The sequence below is a fragment of the Podarcis melisellensis genome, assembly GCF_964234715.1.
Source record: "Podarcis melisellensis genome assembly, chromosome: 10".
NCBI classification, from domain to species: domain Eukaryota; kingdom Metazoa; phylum Chordata; class Lepidosauria; order Squamata; family Lacertidae; genus Podarcis; species Podarcis melisellensis.
In genome coordinates this window covers 44,071,521-44,091,932 of record NC_138542.1, presented here as the reverse complement: position 1 = coordinate 44,091,932, position 20,412 = coordinate 44,071,521, and the positions used below count along the sequence as shown (strand labels likewise).

The 20,412-nt window shown below is 42.2% G+C and overlaps 1 protein-coding gene and 1 long non-coding RNA gene across 15 annotated transcripts in view; one reads left to right on the top strand and one right to left on the bottom strand.

Annotated features, from left to right (window-relative positions):
- GRIN2B (glutamate ionotropic receptor NMDA type subunit 2B) overlaps positions 1–20,412 on the top strand; it is a 284,672-nt gene that overhangs the window by 42,869 nt on the left and 221,391 nt on the right. The window lies entirely within an intron of this gene.
- On the bottom strand, positions 4,190–15,829 carry LOC309379390. The gene is made up of 4 exons (XR_014172473.1): positions 15,750–15,829; positions 13,212–13,304; positions 9,355–9,448; positions 4,190–4,477 (listed from the first exon to the last, which is right to left on the bottom strand). It is a non-coding gene; the product is annotated as an uncharacterized lncRNA (long non-coding RNA).

The following is a 20,412-nucleotide window of genomic DNA, read 5'->3' as shown; positions in this document are numbered from 1 at the left end:
TACATGTCTTTAATATGTCACTGCTTGTAATATGCCGTGTCAACTATTAGGGGTTAAATAGCTCAGCTAATAGTGTGCAGATAAAAATCAGTTAGGCTGAAATGGTTCTGAGTAAAGATAAGTTCTATCCTGAGAAGCTGTTAGAAGTATTTCCCTTAATGTAGGTTCCACTGCCAGATTGGTTGAAAAATACTGCAGAATTGGTGTATTGCTTTCATTTGTCATACTTTCCCTCGTCTGGTATTCCATGTAATTAAGAGATGTGGCACAGGGGTGGGGAGGGGGAAGCAGGGCAGAAGGTTGGGACTTACATGACAAATTTTATCATGAAAGTTATTTGGGTAAGCTTCATACACTGTTCTCAGTGCTAGGATTTGGCCTTGGACATATGAGGTAGGATATTAATACAGAAACTCCACCCCCGCAAAAGCACCATACACCATAGCATAGTCCAGGCTTCCTCAACCTTGGCCCTCCAGATGTTTTTGGCCTACAACCCCCACGATCCCTAGCTAGCAGGACCAGTGGTCAGGGATGATGGGAACTGCAATCTCAAAACATCTGGAGGGCCGAGGTTGAGGAAGCCTGGCATAGTCTTTCAGTTCCTGTTAGCACCTTTTATTGACACTGGGATGCTGCATGAAGAATAGTTAAGCAACAGTGCCTGCAGTCTTAACCAATCTACTTTGAAGTAAACTCCTATGTGTGTGGGATTAGAACTGCAGCCTGTGTGAGCCTGTTGTAGAATTGTGGAGTAAATCCCCCTTTCCCTGCATCAAGGTATAAAGCTGGCTCCACTTTTTGATGGAGGCCACTATGAGATTTGAAGTCGTAATCTAACGTTGGTTTCACATGTGAAGCCCAGTTAATGCTAACTGCAGTTAAAACTTGTTGCCAGTGCTTCCCTTAAGGTGGGAGGGAATAATCTATTTACTCCTGAAAGGGCAGAGGTTTGGGGAAGGGAAGGGAAAGTTTGGCCCTACAGCTTGCCTTTAGCCAAGATAATGAGGGATCCTGTGTGATATCTGTGCTGGCTCACTGCTGCTGCTCTATGTTACACACACATTAAGTAATTTTGTGGTGGCAGCACTGATGGCAGTGAAGCCACTGCTTTAATATCCCAGAGGAATGTAGTTGGCAGAAAGACTTCTGGGTGCCACTGGCGAAGCCTTTCCTATTGGAGTCCTGCCCTCGGTTTCCGTCACTTCAATAGTTGTGCAGAGGAGGGAAACTAACCAAGAGCAGCTTTTTTCCACATCTGCATGAGAAGTTGCAGCAGCCCAAATTCCTTATCCCATGTAAATGCAAAGGGTATGGGGGAGCACTTTCTTTCTTTGAACTTTTCACCACAGCTTGATCTTAGAGAGGGGTAAACGAAAGGACCTAGGGAAGGATGATAATAAAAAAGCAAAGCTTTCGAAAGGAGAAAGCAGGAGGTGGATACATGACATTTTGATGGGCAAAGTCCCCAAACTGATGGGTATTATTATTGTTTTATATACAATGGGGGAAAAGATCACAAACATACAACTGAACAGACTTTGAGGCAAAAGACTTGCAAAGAGAGTCCTGAATAATACAAGTACATCCTTACATTCTGAAAGACAATTTAGAATTAGATTTAATTACAGTGTGTATGGGATGTTGTTTATCAGTCATTGCAGGGGGCATATCTCAATTATTGAATTGTGACCCTCAGATGGTCTGAAAGCAAGGGAGTCTAATTTGTGTTCCTCCAGATGTTGCTGAGCTCTATCTCCCTTCAACCCCCAGATAGCATGGGCAATAGTCAGGAATGATAGGAGCTGGAGGGCTGCAAATTAGCCATCCCTGTGTTAAAGAATGCTCACGACTATGACTTGCTACCCATTCCTACTAGGAAGGGTGTAGAGAGTACAGGACTATTTGCATCTCTCACTGTATAGAAGAGGGAATTTTTGAATGATAAGCTACATCTGCTGCAATTCCCTCTTCTAAACAACTATTAATGCTGGAGTTCTGTTCTTATCTGATCACCCTGTTACCAAATGCTGGTCAGGACTCAGGAATAGTTTTCCTGGTTTTGCTGTACATTGAAGTTTAAAATCTTGGAAGCCCTTTTATCCCAGTACATTAGTTAAAGTAGATATCACAGTGGTTTCTGCTGTAATTTTGTTCGATGTGTATTTATGCACTAATTGATTGGAGCACTTACTGAGAGTACATTACATTTTCCCTTTCTTGGACGAGACTCACTTTCTGCGACAACTGAGATGGCTATTATCTTTTACTTTATTTTGTAAATGTTTTACATTTTTAATTCCAGACTTATAGAAATTGCCAGATCTATTAACTTTTAAAATTTAATTGCAGTATGAAATTGTGTTGGTATGTTCTGCAAAATAAATGCCCATGATTAAAGCAAAGAGTGAAATAGGCTCTCAGGTTCAGTTCAAGAGTGCCCAACTACTCTGTTTGATAGACTCCAGTTAGGGCATTTACAAAGGTGTAGCTTTTCTTCTATGCATTCTTCATATTGTTATAACTGCAAAAACAACAAAATTATGTTTTCCACTACCATTCAATATAGAATAAGGTCTGTAATTAATAGCTCTGTGATTATGCTGTTATTTAGCTGGGGCAGTTTCTTGGTATTCCTGCTCCTTTGTTTGTTTGTTGGGACTGACCTTTCCCTTTCCTTTCCTTTCCTTTCCTTTCCTTTCCTTTCCTTTCCTTTCCTTTCCTTTCCTTTCCTTTCCTTTCCTTTCCTTTCCTTTCCTTTCCTTTTGCTTTTGAAGCAACCTTCCAGTAGATTTGCTAGCCAACACAAATAATTATGGACTTTTCATTCTCATTACAGAATTATTAAATGTTTAATTTGGGCATTGCATTTTAATAACATAGAACTACACAAATTTAGAAGAACGAGTCATCCATCCAACATCTTTGAAATCTCAGTGAGCGAATCACACTGAGCCTTCAGAAATACTACTGTGGGCAGAGACATAAGTGAATGTACCACTAACTTTTTTTAAAAAAGGGCAAGGTCCAATTATTTGTATTAGTCATTAAGAACAGATCATGAAGTAATGGGTTTCAGATGAGGTGGGAAGCACATAAACAACACATAAGATTAAACAGTTACAGGAAGAATATGTGAGGTTGATAGAGCTACATCTTCTGGTGATATTTAATGTTAGAACTGGATGCCCTGGTACCCAATTACAGCTCAGCTCTCTTGTACGTTTTCCTTGGTGGACATGGAAATAGAACATAATAATGGAGTGGGGGCCTGTAACAGTGAAATCCATCACTAGGAGAAGCATATCTAACAATGACAGTACAGTAAGTTGATCAATATAGGAAACATCAGGGGTTGAACTGTCTGATAAACTAAAATAACTTGCTTCTCGAACTGTATTAATCATCACCTGGATAACCTCTTCACATATGGTTTTGCATAAGCATGATGACTGACCAGAGCCTTTACCTCCATACTGATTTATGTGAGTACACAGGAAGGGATCAGCTCTGGCAATTAATTCAAGCAATCCAAGAACATTACCATTGCTTGGTGAACCAAATATTTCATTGTCTCCCCTAAATGCCAAGCCACATTCTGCCAAAAGGGAAATCACTGCAAGTACGTGCCTCCAGTAATCCTGCTCTGCTTTGATTTGCTGTCAGAGTTTTGATGTGAGCATTTGACCACACTTTATTGTTAAGTATGTTAGCAGAGAGTTCATCTGATTTTTAGAATTTCTGTGGGTTTGAAAAAGAAAAGTGTGATGTCAATCATTAAATCCAATAGAAACTAAAGCTGTAGTTGAGGTAGTTTGGTTACAGAAACGTTTGCACCCAAACAGGAGACTTTTCCTTCTTTTGGAGAATACACTAGCCATTATCGAGGGTTGGTTTCTCCATTTACTTTGGTGGAATAGAATAAATTATTTGAACAGAACCAGGCTTGGTTTTTGCGTGTTTATTTCAAAGTGGTAAAAGCTGCACCTGAGTGCTGACATTCCAATGGAGCTTTCTCAATCCAGAATGATATTTCCTTGTTATTTGATGTGAACTGCAAACCTGATTTCTCTGAAATCACTAGTAGCATGTGCAGTTGGTATTTTTGTGTCTGTAATGCAAGGTTTTTTGCTGAGATCATCTGCTTTGTTTTCCAATTCTTTAAGACTGTAATGCGCTTGAACTGCTTCTTTTGGTGTAACTGTCTCGTGGCATGTTTCTTCAACGCCTTGTGTTAATTCTTTGGCTGTAGGTCCTGTCATTTCATTCACACTTTTCTCCAGAAGTTTCTTTACTTGTAGAGGTAGTTACTGACAACAGTTCTCTGTGAAGTTCTTGGGAGGCTGCATTCTGTATATAAACTGGTTGTTCTACGGTCTGCTCAGACTGGTCATTCTAGTTACGGTACTTGATTTTCTTCTTTTTGTAAACATAAATGTATTGTATCTGAGGGTTTATGTAGGGCTGTTTCTGCCTGCTGTACAAACCATATGACGTGATTGGCTTTAAACTTTTGAGTATTTCCTTCTGTTATTTTTTCCGCTTTCTTTTACCAGTACCACCTCCATATCGTTTATTCACCATTTTCACAAAAAGTCAAAATTAAATATTGTGATTCACAGTGATATAAAAGCATCCTCATGCATTCTCAAAATGCATGATATAATGATAGACAGTGATCTGAACTCTTGTAATGCTTCATTGCTGACTTTAAAGCTGCTCAGGATCAAATGATAAAGCCTCCACGAACTTTACTAAACAGTAAATACATGCTAGTGTAACTCTCATAGACTCATACGTCAAGTGTTTAATGTTACTAAGCAACTGGGCCTAGATAAATCTGCCCCCCCCAGTTTATGCGGCCCTGGGCTGCAGCCTGCTCAGCCCATATATAAATCTGGCCCTGGTTCTTGTGCTGCTTGCATGTTTTCTCCTGGCATCTGGTTGGTCACTGTGAGAACAGGATGCTGGAGTAGAAGGGCCATTGGCCTGATCCAGCAGGCTCTTCTTATGTTCTTGTGCACATAACAGAAAATCGACTTGTATTCAGTCACTGCATTTCGCTTAGAAATGCCTTTGCAGTGCACTGTAGCAGAAGGAATACACACAGCAACACATCCGATGAATAGTTGTATGCATTTACAGTATAAAACAAATCCAAGAACTTGCATACATGTGCCCATTTTCTAGTTTTGGCTCTAATTGTGGGGCGTCATTGGTTACTGCTTTCCATGGTCTGCAGATGCCAGGGGAAATTCTCCTGTGATAGATGTGGTTATTGGAAACATCTGAGAATGATAATGTCCCCAAGGGAAAGCCTAATGAAAGTGACAAGATGACACATCTGTTCTTTTGGTCTTGCACTTCATTTGCTTACATTCTTTGTACAAACTGAGGCTGAAATTAATCTGCAATTCACAATGACTACAAAAAAGGGGGGTGGAAGAGGGAAAAGAAAAAAGAAAGTGGAACACAATGGAACTTGGAATATCAGTGAATCAAGCAACACACCATATATATCCTGCTTATATCAGCATAGGAATTTTCCCAGTCTGCATTTGGAAATGCTGGGAAGTCTTGAGGAAAATCTTCTGAAGTCATATGAAAATGGGAAAAGTTGTATTCATGAGTAAGCTACAATCTTGGGTTTGCCTAAAGCGCTAATGATTAGAAGAGAGTTTCAAGTCCATATGTCTGAGAAAGAGACTGTCAGTGTGGCATTTTGGAAGTAATGGCTGCCTAGGCTGTACGTCAAAATTGCTGTTAGTTTCTGAAACAACCTCATACTTCTCATGCATATGGCAGCTGTGTCAGGAGCGATAGTGCATTTTTAAATATATCAGACGAGGATAGGTGAGTTCTTAGAAATGAAAGAGTACACTCTTATAAAATACGATTTTAAAATTTATCATAGTGCTCAGTCAAAATAATAATGCTGACCCAAACCCCACTTTGATTGCAAAGCTTTCCACTTTAGTGATGCTAAGCTAGAGTTTTTCTAGATTTCAACTCCTGTATGGCTTGAAATATGTTTATATTTTACGTAGGCATTTATTCACTTGCAAGCATGTGCATCAAGTATAAGATCATTTTGAACATCTGGAAGGCATGTGATATGGTTCATACATAAACAAGCTTGGTTCTATTTTGGAAACATGTATTTTACCTTATACTGATCCAGACCACTTGTACAGTTAACCCAGTACTGTCTAATCTACTGTTTTAGGCAGCAACACTCTAAGGTCTTAGGCAGATGTGTCCAGATCTGTTCCCAAATATCCTTTAACTGGAGCCATCTCAGGAGCATACCTAGGGGTTGACCAGGTTGGCCCCTGTCAAGGGTGCAGGACTGTGTGTGTGTGCAAAAGGCCCTCCACTCTGGCTTCCAGGTGAAGGGATGGGGGTGGAGGGTAGCTCCTTGCCCAGGGTGTAGTAGTAGTAGTAGTAGTAGTAGTAGTAGTAGTAGTAAATAATTTATACCCCACCCATCTGGCTGGGTTTCCACATCACTCTGGGCAGCTTCCAACAACGGATAAAAAATACATTAAAACATCAGTCATTAAAAACTTCCCTAAACAGGGCTGCCTTCAGATGTCTTCTAAACGTCAGATAGTTGTTTAGTTCTTTGACATCTGATGGGTGGGCATTCCACAGGGATGCAAGGCAGCCTAGGTGCGCCTCTGGCCCACCTACCTGCAATACACATGCTATATATTAATGAGCCAGAATCCTTCTGATAGGGCAGTTAATTTTTGATTCTCTCATTTTCAAATGTAGGTTCCAATATAGTTCTCAGTTAGACATAGTGCTTGCTATAGAGTCCAGTATTGGCAGTGTTAAAGTTCAGAATTGTGGTGTTGAGAGAATATAACTCCTCCACTTTGGAGCTTTCCAGCTGGTTATGAAGTCCAATTATCCAAACAGTTCAGTTTCGGCTTGTACTTAACTTTCCTGGCACTGGCCCTACTGCCTTCCACACAGCTGCCCTGTCTCAATGAAACATACTTTTTGGTGACAATGAAAAAGGTTGCTGCCCTGGCCTTTGTTAAGGTCTTTGATCCTTGAAATTTTGGGACTCAGAGTCCTAGTGCTGTGTTTCAGAGCCTAATGAAGGCCACACAACAGTATCTGTCCTCATCACTGCCACAAAATTGTCAGTGAAAATAATTGTCAGTGAAAAAGTGAAGGAGATAGTGGAGGTGGGTGAGAGTTGGGAAGTGCACATGGCAGTGCAAGAGGTGAGATCTCTAGACCTTGCTGTGTTCATGCTCCTGATTTGCATTAGGAAATTTCACTGCAGAATGCGCCTGAGCTTAAAATTAACTTTCAAGCCTGTCCCTAACCAACCTCAATTTATTTTTATTTTTTAAAATTATATCCCAGCCCTTCTCCCCAGATGAACCCAGAGCAGCAAACAAGTGATAAAACAAGAAAGCATCTTAAAAGCAATTGCAATACCGATGCAGGCTGAGAAAGAGCTCAAAATACAAGGCTTGTTGAAAGAGGAAGGTATTCAGTAAGCACTCAAAGCTGGACAAACACACTCTCAGCCACAAGTACCTCTTGGATATTCAGCAATGCCAAATCTAGCAGCATTCCTAAGCTGCAAAACGGTACTTCAGAGGAAGTGCAATCCTATATGCATAGGTTTTCAACCAGTGTGTGGAGACCCATAGGTGGGTCACAAAGCCACACCAGGTAGGTTGTGGCAAAGCTGTCCTCACCATGCAAACCCTTTAGTTGAGCCTGCAGCCTTTTATACCCCTTTAGCTTGTTTTAGGGAAGCCCATGTTGATTTGAGTCTGGGGAAGCTTTCTCATCATTCAAGTATGCCTGTGATAGGAAGAAATGATAGCCATGCAATCCACCTCTACTAGGTATAATCTCTTGGAGCTACTACTTTCCCCACTTCTGGGGAAATTACCATGTCGAAGCATCTTGGATAACTTTGGTTTTCCCATAAACTAGACAATTACGTTGTGTCTAAAAGGAAAGTCAGTTTATGCAAAGCAGAAAACTATGACTGTGGCAACAGTGTTGCATTGGGATTTCTAATAACCATTCCAATATCAGTTTATTTAGCAAGGGCTAATTCAAATGTCAGATTACTACGTCAAATTAAGTCTATTAAGTTCTGTCCTGTTTATGTGCATGCATAAAATTATACAGTGTTCTGCATGGAACTTTTGGACAATGGGCTGCTCACCCCTGAACTTGAGATAGGAACAAAGGGCACATTTATTGGAAAGTGTGAATTTGACTAGAGTGTGTATTGTTCAGAGAGTGTACAAAAATTGGTTGAAATATGCAAGTTCCCCAAGGCCTGTTGGAGAGGATATATAATGATTGAAAAATGTGCACACAGTTTCTTCTTAATGAATAGGTTATTCACACATCATCCATGAGGTATGGTGAATGCACACAGTGGCTGGTTGTTATGCACATTACCCCTACCATACATATCATGGTGGGGAAACTGCAGCCTGTGGGTCTAATTAGGCCTGCCACAGCTGCCAGTTGGGTCCACAAGGCAGCTTCCCACAAACCATGGCTGCTTGCCCCACTGCATTGTAGGGCGTTGGACTAGATGTCCTTTGGGTTCCCTACTCTATGATTCTATGATATTATCTTTGCAAGCAGGGCTCCCATTCAGCTCTGATTGGTACTCCAATAGGATCCATGGCACTAGGGAGCTCCCTAGAGGAGTTCCTTTGGGTTTAAAGCACTGGAGTAAGTGCTTTGAATCCAAACCACTTCTTCTGGAGATAGGGAAATGAAGTTCCACTTAGAAAAAAACACTCTGTTCAGAAACAGAGTGGTTTTTTCCCCTTTCCAGAGCAAGGCTCTTTGAAGGCACTGTTTGATTGACGCTGGGTTGGTGATTGGATTGGTGCTGAAAGCACATCTTCAAATGAGGTTCCAATCAGCTGATCGGCGGTTACCACCTTTGAACTTTGACAGATGTCAACCACTAGATGCCATTACAGTAGGATTGCAACTTATGTAGATTTCACTTGCTCTGTTGCAGTTTTACGCATGTGGTGGCTAGTCAGCTGTAATCATTCAAATTAAATGCATGCAAGGCAGAGGGCTTAAAACCTCTTTTTTTACTGGGTTTTCCTGGCACAGAAAGAGCTTTTAAGCTTTCTACTTGCTTACTGGTCTCTGAGAGATTATTGCTTGGGCTCTCAAGGCCATCGCAAGATCTTGCACCTATTCTAGAAGGTAAAATTTATTAGTTCCGAGGGGTTGTTTTGCCTATATGTAGTTTTGACTCTACATGTTAATCATCCCCTCCCCCCTGCTGCTGCCCACATGTAATCTGGCGATTGATAGATTGGTGGTCTCACCTACCTGTCAAAGTTGGCTTTGTGAGGGTTGGGGATTTTGGAATCTGGCACCTTGTCCAGATCCAGTTCCTCATCACCACCCCACTGGTCAGTACAGGCTGCATTTTGAAAATACAAATATGTTCCTTAGTGCATTAGTAATCTGTCTTTTTCCCCAGTGTAAGGATTATAAAGATATGAAGTGTCACATTTTCTGATTTTTCAAGTAATTGGTTCCTTGAGTCATGGGCTGGTGTAGTACTGTAGGTGAGAAGTGGCCCTCCTATCTCCAGTAACGGGAATAAAAGTGCTCACTTACCATACTATGCTGTTGTAAGGATAACAACTAGATAATGCATGTGAAGTACTTTGCATAATTTAAAGTACTACATGCCTATTAAGTACTATGTGTGTACAAATCTTAGCTTTATCCTTGCTGAGAAATTCAAGAGTAGTCTGTAGCAGCCAGGGGCGCCGACTTATAAAAAATATTGGGGGGGCCCATACCGACTTATAAAAAATATTGGGGGGGGGCCAAGACCTCCAAACCGCTGCTGCTGGGGGAACGAAAGGGGCGAGCCCCGGGCTGCCCCGACCTTAAGTGAACCTGTGAGGTTGGCTGCCACCGTGGGCGGTGAATATTAATGATGTATCATTTTTGTGCTTCATGCTGTGGCCACAGACATGTGATCTGATGGTGAATTTGGGGTGACCCAATGCAAAAATCCTGAGAATCCCTGTGGATCCATGCTTTGTAACCACGTTTTTGCACCATTGCAGCCCCAGGCAACAGTGGGTGTGTGATTTTTGGGGGGCAGGCTGTAGCCATGGACATGCTATGTGCTCTGATGGTGAATTTGGGGTGACCCAATGCAAAGATCCTGAGCATCCCTATGGATCCATGTTTTGTAACCACATTTTTGCACCATTGCAGCCCCAGGCAACAGTGGGTGTGTGATTTTGGGGGGGCAGGCTGTAGCCATGGACATGCTATGTGATCTGATGGTGAATTTGGGGTGACCCAATGCAAAGATCCTGAGGATCCCTGTGGATCCATGCTTTTTAACCACATTTTTGCACCACTGCAGCCCCAGGCAACAGTGGGTACGTGATTTTGGGGGGGCAGGCTGTAGCCATGGACATGCTATGTGATCTGTTGGTGAATTTGGGGTGACCCAATGCAAAGATCCTGAGGATCCATGTGGATCCATGCTTTTAAACCACATTTTAAGTGGGGAGGGAAGGAAAAACACAGAACGGACAAGGAGCACGAGAGGGGTGTGCAGAGAAGCAGCTGGCTAAGAATGCAGGGGAGGGGTATAACGGCAGGGAGGAAAGGAAGGCAAAAGTTTTCCCTCACCTACCCACCCAAGCCAGCCAGCTCCCGAGTGCGCTCTCTCTCTCTCTCTCTCTCTCTCTCTCTCTCTCTCTCTCTCTCTCTCTCTCTCTCTCTCTCTCTCTCTCTCTCCTCTCCCTCCTGCCTGCTTGCCTGGAGGGGAGGGGCTTTCCCTGCTCTTTGTTCCGTTTGAGCAAACACAGAAAGGAAACAGAGGAGGGTGGGCAGTAAGACCCTGAGGCAGAATGCAGGAAAGCAGCCGCTTCCTCTTTTTGAGGGAAAAATACGGTAATAATTTTCTTAAATTATTGGGGGGGCAGAGCCCCCCCAAACAAATTTTTGAGGGGGCTCGGGCCCCCTCAGGCCCCATGGAGTCGGCGCCTATGGTAGCAGCAAAAGCAAGCAAGTGTCTTGTGGTAGCCTTTAGATTCACCCTGTATGTCCTTGTCCCCCTGCCTCAGTGTTGGCCATTTCCTATAGTTCATCTTTCTGTGATTGTGGTGTTTCCTCCTTTGCCTTTATGTACCACAATTCACTATTCCTGCCTTTTCTGTCTGAACCAGGCAAACATAGTGGTTGCTTTCTATAAGACTTAACCTTGTCCAGTTAGAAAAGTTTCTCTTATCAACTCACACGTGATGCCAGCTGGACACAAAACCCACTGCTGCTGTAAAAATAATGTGGAGGGGCAGCAAAACACACCCTTATAGGTCTTTTAAATTCCCAAACTGCAATTCAGCTACTCTCGCTGAAGTCCCATTAATTTCAGTAGAAATAGTGAGATTTCAGTTGTGAAGGATGGGAGCCAAACTGAGTAAAATAATAGCTTTGAAGTTCAAAGTGCACCATGAGAATAAGCAAGATAAGGGTGTTAGAGAGTAGGTTTTCATTCAGAGCTAACAGTTAAATGAGTCTTGATGTGTATGCAGATGAGCTAAGCTGCAGCTCATATATTTGCTTTAAGCGTGTTGGCTTCATACTAGGTATGTTGGAGGGTGTTTTAAAATCACTGACTTACACACCATTGCATCATGTCTTTCTCCCTGCTTTGCTTAGTATTTACAGCATTCTTTGCATTTGAAACTGTGTGTGTTGAAGTGTTATTTATGTTATTTATATTTATATTGACAGTTTTGAGCTTTTGGAAACTTTGTTTAAAAAGCAAGCATTTGCTAATGAAAACACCATGTATACTATAGTAGTCTGCAGTGTAACTTGGGGGATATTTTATTATGAACATGGCATGTACTCAGGACTTATTATAGAATGGGTAATAATTGTGCTAGGCTTGTTACTCAGAAGGATTCCTCAAGTTGATAGTTTCATTCAATTCTGGATTCTGATTCCAGCTTAGACCCAATTCGCTTAGAAGTGAGAACACATCTTTATCAAACATATTAAATGACTCTTTAACTATTGCATGCCCTCCCTTTTATGTTATTCAGTCTCTCCTGAAATAGTTGGCTGGTTCTTGTGTAAAAATAGTCACCATCTCTCCCCACCCCTCCCCACGATAAAAAGCCAGACTAATTCAAATAAATAGGCTCATGTGGAATTTGCAGGATACCTGAGTGAGAGGGAAATGAGCTGGATTTTATCCTGATTCCTGAGGCTTTTCATCTTAAACGGTCCTATGTGATCATGGACTATGGAAACATTTAAGCATTTTAATACCGGTGCCTTTGCCTACTCTGAGAATCTGGATGTAGAACAATTAATTCAGTCACTTGACAGCTAGTTGTGATGATGTCAAGGTTTCTATGCACGTGAAGCCACAAAGTTACCTTGGAAGTGACCTCATCTGTTCATCATTTATAAACACAATATATATGAGGTGATATTGCTCTGTACATCACAGAGGACATAAGAGACCAAGAAGCTAGGAATCCAAAAAGGGACAGACTTCTCCACAGAATCACTGTGAGTGGTAATGCTGGGATCCAAGAGTAGTTAAGTACTGGGAACATATAATTATCCCACTGTACAAAAAGCACAGGGTGATCTTGAGATGGGAAATGAAATCAAAGGAGGCATCCAGAGGAGGAAATGCTGTAGTAATGGGTGATTTCAATTACCCTCACATAGAATGGGTGCTTGTGTGTGCCAGTCACTGCAAAGAGGTAACATGTCCAGATACCCATAATGGCTGTTCCCCTTGATCAGGGATCTGAGATGTGGTGATACTGGATTTAATTAGAAGTGGTGCCCAGGAGCAGAAGTGGGATGTACATGATGCTGTTGAACTGAATGGGGACAGTGACCATAGCGCTATCAAACTCAACATATATGTAAATGGATAATTGCCAAGGAAATCCAATAGTGTCACACTGACCAGAAATGGACATTGTGGTCATGAAGATTTTCACTTAGTGTGCAGCAGCTCTGTGAAAGAGGCAAATTCCACGTTAGAGATCATTAGGTAAGGGATTGATAATAAAACTGCCGATATTATAATGCTGTTGTACAAATCCATGGTGTGACCACTGTTGGAATACTGTGTACAGTTCTAGCAACTAAACTTAAAAAATAATATTATTACACACTACCTCAATTTCTGACTGGCAAGAGAATCCAGGGGTTCCAAGTGTTTACCCAAGATTCAGTTTCCTTGGGATAAAGGTCAGCGGAGGTTGCAGTGTCTTTAAGATAAATAGTTATACTTTATATATATTTAAAGTTTTGTTTACACCTATACACTGAGCATAGGATGGAAGGGCTCACAGCATTAACACTCCCATAGATTTGGCTTCCCGTTAGGTTTCCAGGGGTGCCCAAAGCCACAGATTATGTTCAGCACAGAGCAAGGAATGTCTCTCCCTCCAGCTCCCAGCCCTTCCGCTTGCACACAACAACTCTTACAGTTGTTCTCCTACATACCAGCCAGGACACGATTATCAGTGGCATGGCTTTGTTGTTCTATCTTCACTGTTGGAGGCAGGATGCCTCTGAATACCAGTTGCTGGAGAACACAAGGAAGAAGAGTTGCTGTTGCACTTGGGTCCTGGCTGTGGTCTTCCCGTTGGCATCTGGACACTGTGAAAACAAGATGTTGGACTTGATGACCTTTGACCTGATCCAGCAGAGCTCTTTATGTCCAATAAACTTCCAGCTCCTCAAGGGTTTAGTTGATTGAAGCAATTTCCTTTCTTAGCATTCGAAGCTGGAAAACTGAGCAAAAGGGGTTTTTTTAGATAGGTAATTTTAATGTCTAAACATAGCAGTCTGATAGGCTGCTGACAGGCTCTTTAGTTGGTTATGTGAATTATCTGTACTGGCAGGGGCGCAGATGACCTTTGAGGTTTTCTTTTTTTTCTTTTTTTAAAAAAATAATATTCATTGAAGTTTCAACAAAATTACAAAAATAAAAGAAAATAAAACAAAAAATACAAAATACAGAAAAATAGAAACAATTAAAAACAAATCAATTTTTCCATATCTTATCTTTCATTTGCTTGTTTCCTTGACCTCCTCACACCTCCCTTTTTTGTGTTCTAGTTCAGTTAGTTAATTCAGCAAGTCCTTTCCATCTTTGTTTTTATCTTAATAATTTATCTTAATATATTGTAACTTTACATTCTCACCTGTTAACAATCCATTTTTACATACTCCTTTGTAACATTACTGCTAAAACCACATAACTTCATTCCAGCATCCTTCTAACATTCCTTAATTTTACAATGTTTCTGTAGATAGTCTTTAAATTTCTTCCAACCTTCTTCTACCGACTCTTCTCCCTCTTTGAGGTTTTCCCTTACTTTGTTTCTACTTCAAAAGGTGGTCAGTCAGGCCTGCTATGTTTGGCAGTCTTCTTGCTTACTCTGTTGAGTGAGGTTCTGGACTTCTGCCCCAAAGTCCTGCCCTCATAGCTAAGAGGTAACAGATAGGTGTGGGGCAGCCTAATACAAAGTGACAAAGGAGAGCACTTTTTTTGCAGCTTATTTAACTTCCATAGGCCGTAAATTCCTGTTGATATCCCAGAAAAGCCTAGAGTATGATGGACTAAAGGAAACGGTCAATAAATCTCCATGCACAAGCAGTAGAGGTGCCTGGGATAGGAGATTAAGTGAATTAACAGTGCTTTATCTTTGCTGGGGTGAGTAGAAGAATTATGATGGAATCTGTCATGTCTCAGTAGACTTTGCCTTAGGCACTACCGTGCCTTTCCATACCCTTTAGTGGGACAATGTAGGAATATGAACTGGTGAGGAAAGAACCACATAGTGTAACCCTCTGCACATCTACTTGGAAGTAGGCACTACAGTATTCACTGGGTTTATTCCCTGCTTTTAAAAATTATCGTCTTAAGATGTGTGTGGAAAACTGAAGTTAGGGCTTAGATAGACAGGGCGACAATTTTCAAGCCCTCTCTCATGATAGCTCATAAATGATTAAAGCTCTGCAGTCACTAGGGGGAGAAATTTAGCAGTTTCTTCACATGTTGGTCTTCACACTGAAATGGAATAAGCACTATCTGCAAAGGTGTATGTGAATGACTAGTCCAGGCACAGGCAAACTCCAGATGTTTTGAGACTACAATTCCCATCATCCCTGACCACTGGTCCTGTTAGCTAGGGAGGATGGGAGTTGTAGTCCCAAAACATCTGGAGTGCCGAGTTTGCCTATGCCTGGACTAGTCATATATTTTTAGCCTCTCTTGATAGCTACACATATAGCCTCAGTTTTCCAGTTGGCAGCAATAGTTCACCAGTGCCTGAAATGCTGGGCTTAATATTTCTAAGGGTATCTTGGACTCACCAATCACTTACCAATAGAAACAACGCACACATTGGGCCCCCCAATGTATAAAAAGATTGTGCTTGGCGATATGAAAATGTTTCCTCATTTTATTTGTAATATTTTATTTTATTTTTTATCTCACACTTCTTAGATAGAGTTAGAAGAAATACTGTTCTCTTGGGAGGTGTGGTTGGGGGCCAGTTGGCCCTACTGACTTATTATCAATCAAACCCCCATTCCAGGCAATATGTAGAAGGGAGTCTGCACACATACAGAATGCACAGATCATTGTACCAACATACTATGTATTTTGATAGTATCACAGGGGCAAAAGAAAAAGACCTTACTTATATCAATGGTCCATTTGTTAGGCCAATCATCACCATCATCATCTTCATTCATTGTGGTGCAGACCCAGCTACGCCCCCCCTCCAGGAAGTGTCTGGGGTTGGTCTCCTCATCAGTTGGAACTCAGTGGTCCAACCCTCCATGAGTCACAGTACACATGTACTGTGCATTTACGAGATCACCTTGCTCCACATGTGCCCACCTGACCTCTTTGATCAGCGCAACTAGCACTGCTACAGGTGCCACATAATAGGCGCCTGCTCTGCATTTGTAAGAACTTGACCGTTTAGTGTGGCAGCACCTGCCCTTTGGAACTCCCTGCCAATTCAGATCAGGCAGGTGCCTTCACTGTACTCTTTTTGGTGGGCGCCTGCAAAAACATTCTTGTTTAGACAAGCCTACCCAGATGCTTAAGAGAGTTGAGATAATTTCAATTTGTTTTGGTATTTTAACCTTAGTATGTTTCAAAGTACGGTTGTGGCTTTTTCTTGATCATACTGTTTTACCTTTTTGTAGAAATCACTTTGAGGGTGTGCTTTTTACAATCAAGTGGTGTATAAATTTTATGAAATAAATAAGATTGTAGCACTGCCTCATACTTAGGGCTTCATGGCACGCTTGCCAAAAACATTGGTTACTACTACTGACTTGGAATATAAGAAGTTGCAGAGAAATATAGCAGTTGCTGTTAATAATGGCCCACAAATAAGCATGTAAGCTAATAAATGATTGAAGACTATGTATGCAGTATCTGATTTATATATTACCTCTATGGTGTAGTTGTCTTTTCAAGGGACTGCTTTGCACATGAGGAAATAAATGACGTGATTTGAGTGGAATCAAAATAGCCATGCACAAATTATACATAAGTCCCTTATCATCTTCCTACTGGGGAACAGTTTCCCCTTGAAGGGAAACTATCCTTTTACAGCGTTGGGCAGTGAAGATGGAATGCAACAGCTATGCTATCATTCTTTGCCTAATAATCTTTTCTATTTCTCCACCCCCAGCCCATTACAGCCTTTCCATTTATTTGTATTTTTATCTCAGTGGATAGAATTTGTATGGAAAGCTTAACTTAATTCATATGCATTCTTAACTTTCTTTGGGTTTCCTGTTTCAACTACCTGCCTCCCCTCCCTTCGTTCTGCCACTTTTTGCCTTATTCAGCAAAGAGAAACAATTTTAACCCTGGGATCATGGTGGAATTCCCTTGGGTGTTGTTATCACCTCAGACTTCTTCAGAGATAAGCACTTAAGAGAACACCCATGGGACTGCAGAGATGAAAAGCAGAATTGATTGAAAGGATTTGAGGGTCTCTCTCCATAGAAACTTGATCCTCAAGCAGCAAATGAGGAAGTTAAACACTCTGGCTGATTTGTCAATGTTAGGATGGATGCAGCAGGGGCTCCATCTGTGCCGCTTAGGAATTCCCAGGGCTGTAGGCAAATACAGGGAGGAGTGTGCAGAATGAAGGCAAACCCAAGGAGGAATTGCTTCATATATGTATTATTGGAATCCTGGAAATGGAAGTCCTGCTCCTGTGGCCCCTAGTCTTACTGTGATTCACATTCTTCCTCTTCCAATCAGTCATGGTACTGTTTTAGCCTCGGAACAACTAAGAGAGATTAGGCTGAGACTTGCCCCGTGCCCACTGATCTTCAGAGCTGAGCAGGAATGCGAACCTGAGTTTTCCATGTTCAAGTCCAACACTTAATGGCAACATGTAAGTGATGGCAGAGGTCACAGGGTGACTACTCCGTTGCATGATTCCGCCCAGCCCTCCGTCTCACTGTGAACCAACAAATATGATAGATACAGGCATTTCTGAAAACTCATTTGATTTCAGGTTTGCAGATTTGCCAAGAAATTACTATAGGCAGGCACTTTTGTCAGTGGGACTTTCAAGAAGATTGCTTTGATAGGTGAATGGGATGCATGATTGTCTTGGGCACTTGACCAAGCCTGTTACATCACAAACAACACTTGCTGGCTTCGTTTTGTTAGCTCTTTTCTTTCTCTCTTTCTTTTAAGATGATGTACCTTCAGGACACCACATGATTCTGCTATGCTACCTCTTCTCTAGAGTACCTATTCAGTGCTGGTTTGAAAAGAAGCAATGTCATCCTTTCCTCAGTGCACTACCATGTCATTTCAGGAACTTTTCTAAGTTTTTTTTAAAAAATACTTCAGTGGTGGAATTTCATCCAGATAGTAGAATCATAGAATTGTAGAGTTGGAAGGTACCCCAAGGGTCATCTAGCCCAACCCCCTACAATGCAGGAATCTCAACTAAAGCAGACATGACAGATGGCCATCCAACCACTGCTTAAAAACCTCCAATGAAGGAGAGTCCACCACCTTCTGAAGAAGTCTGTTCCACTGTCAAACAGCTGTGTTACCATCAGAAAGTTCTTCCTGAAGTTTAGTTAGAATCTCCTTTGTTGTAATTTGAATCCATTGGTTTGGGCCCTGCCCGCTGGAGCAACAGAAAGGAAGCTTGCTCCATCATTCATGTGAAAGGCCTTTATGTATTTGAATATGGCTATCATATATCCTCTCAGTCTCTTCTTTTCCAGGCTCAACATACTCAACTCCCTCCACTGTCCTTCATAAGGCTTGATTTCCAGACCCTTTATCAAGCTTTTTTTGAGGTGATACATGCTGGTACAGCATACTGCCACCTCTCCCCCCCCTGCCGCATCTTTCTTGCCACTGCTTGCCCACCCCCCGCTCTCTCCCCCCTTTGCTTCTTCCACGCGGCTGCAGGCACAGCTTCCCTGAGGTGCTTTGGTGCAACATCTCACTACCATAAAACAAAGTGCTCAACATGCAAGCCTAGTAGTTAGCATTTTCCTATACCCTTTTGGAGAGATGAGCCATTGCTGTAGCTGCCTTGCCAATATGCTTGTCCAGCTTAGTGTCAATGGAGAGGTTGCTGGTTATGCATATTGGTGGCACCCAGGTAGACAAAATCATCTACCACCTCAAGCGTGTGGTCACCAGTGCTGATGCACAGAGTGCTGGCAACATCCTGACTTAAGATGTTGGTCTTTGTCAGGCTGATGATAAGGCTGAACTCCATGTTGGCTTGGGCAAATGGTTGATAAGAATATGTAGAGCTTCCACAGAGTGTGCTGGCAAGGCTGCATCATCTGCAAGCAACATCTTTTGGATAAGGGCCCACCATACTTCTATTGTGGCACGGTGATGTTCTAGGTTAAACGGACCCCTATAGCTCCTTGAATGGATGTACACACTGTTTTAAATTGAGCTGAAAGCATTTGAGAGCAGCAGGGAGAAGAATATGCCAAAAAGAGAACACACATCACGCTTTATAGGGAAGGCATCTGAGGATGAGCTATCATACCGGATGGTGCAGCACTTGTGCTTGTGGAAGGAAGGACACAATGATCTTGTGGAGCTTAGGTGGACATTCTTTCTTATTGAGCAGTGTGAGGAGCCCTTTTGGGCTGATGAGGTCAAAGGCCTTCATCAGGTCTATGAAAGCGATGTACAAGGGGTGTCTCTGCTCTTGGCATTTTTCCTGCAGCTGATGCAGTGAGAAAATCATGTAGGCTGTTGACCTCTGAGCTCTAAAGCCACATTCTGACTTGGGATAGAGCCTGCCATTGCAGCTGGCTTTCAGCACTTCTGTTGGGATTCTCTCTTGTCTTGGGGCTTTACCACATGCATGGGAGTTGATGCTGTTCTTCAGCTCATTAAGGGCGAGAGGGAGGGAGATCCAGCTCTTCCAAGACAGGTAGAGTCTGGATGCTGTCAACTGCTGCATCAGCAACCGTGTTTTGGGGAAGGACAGTTCATGATAGTGCTCTGCCCATCGGTTTATCTGCTTGCTGCAGTCTGTGCTGATTTTCGTGAAGTAGTTTTCCTGACTGTTGATCCAAAGGCTTTCTTCATGCATTCATACATTTGTGAGTGAAGAACATGTCTGTGATGCAGAGGCAGTGATACAAAGTAGCCTATGCAGTAGTCCCATGTGTGACACTTGCCCCCAACTCTGGCATTGAAATATCCCAGCAGGGCTAGGTGTCTGCAAGCTCAAACCCTCCTGACAGCTTGGTTTAGTTCTTCATAGAACTTGTCCATTGTTCGTATGTCAGAGCACATGGTGGGAGTGTAGATGCTCAAGATGTTAACTGGATGATGTGGTTGAGAGGCAGAGGAAGAACAAGTGTTCTGAGCCCTCTGTTGGCAGTTCTATTGCAGACAGAAGAGAGTTTCTACATCATGAATACATGGTTCTTCTCGATGCCCTCTTTGCCATAAAAAGGTGTAGTTCTTCTATTGGAGGTTGCCATTAGAAGTGAGTCTGGTTTCCTGTAGAGCACTTAAGCAAATGTTGAGCATTTTCAGCTAACAGTCAATGAAGGCCGTCTTCCGTGAGTCATTGACCTGCAGCAGGTTGGTGGACAAGCTAGGACACATGGCCCTGATGTTTCAGCTTGCTAGGTGCAAGAGGGTTTGTTTCTGTTCTTTTTTTGTCTCGTCTAGTAGTTTGGTCCACTTGTTGAGTCATACTCTGAGCTCCAAGCACCCATTGAAGCAGACAGACAGTGACGGGTCAGCATTTTTTACCTTTTTCTAATTTCTCCTGAGCCCTGGGAAAAGGCATCACTTGACGAACAGTCTTGAAAGAC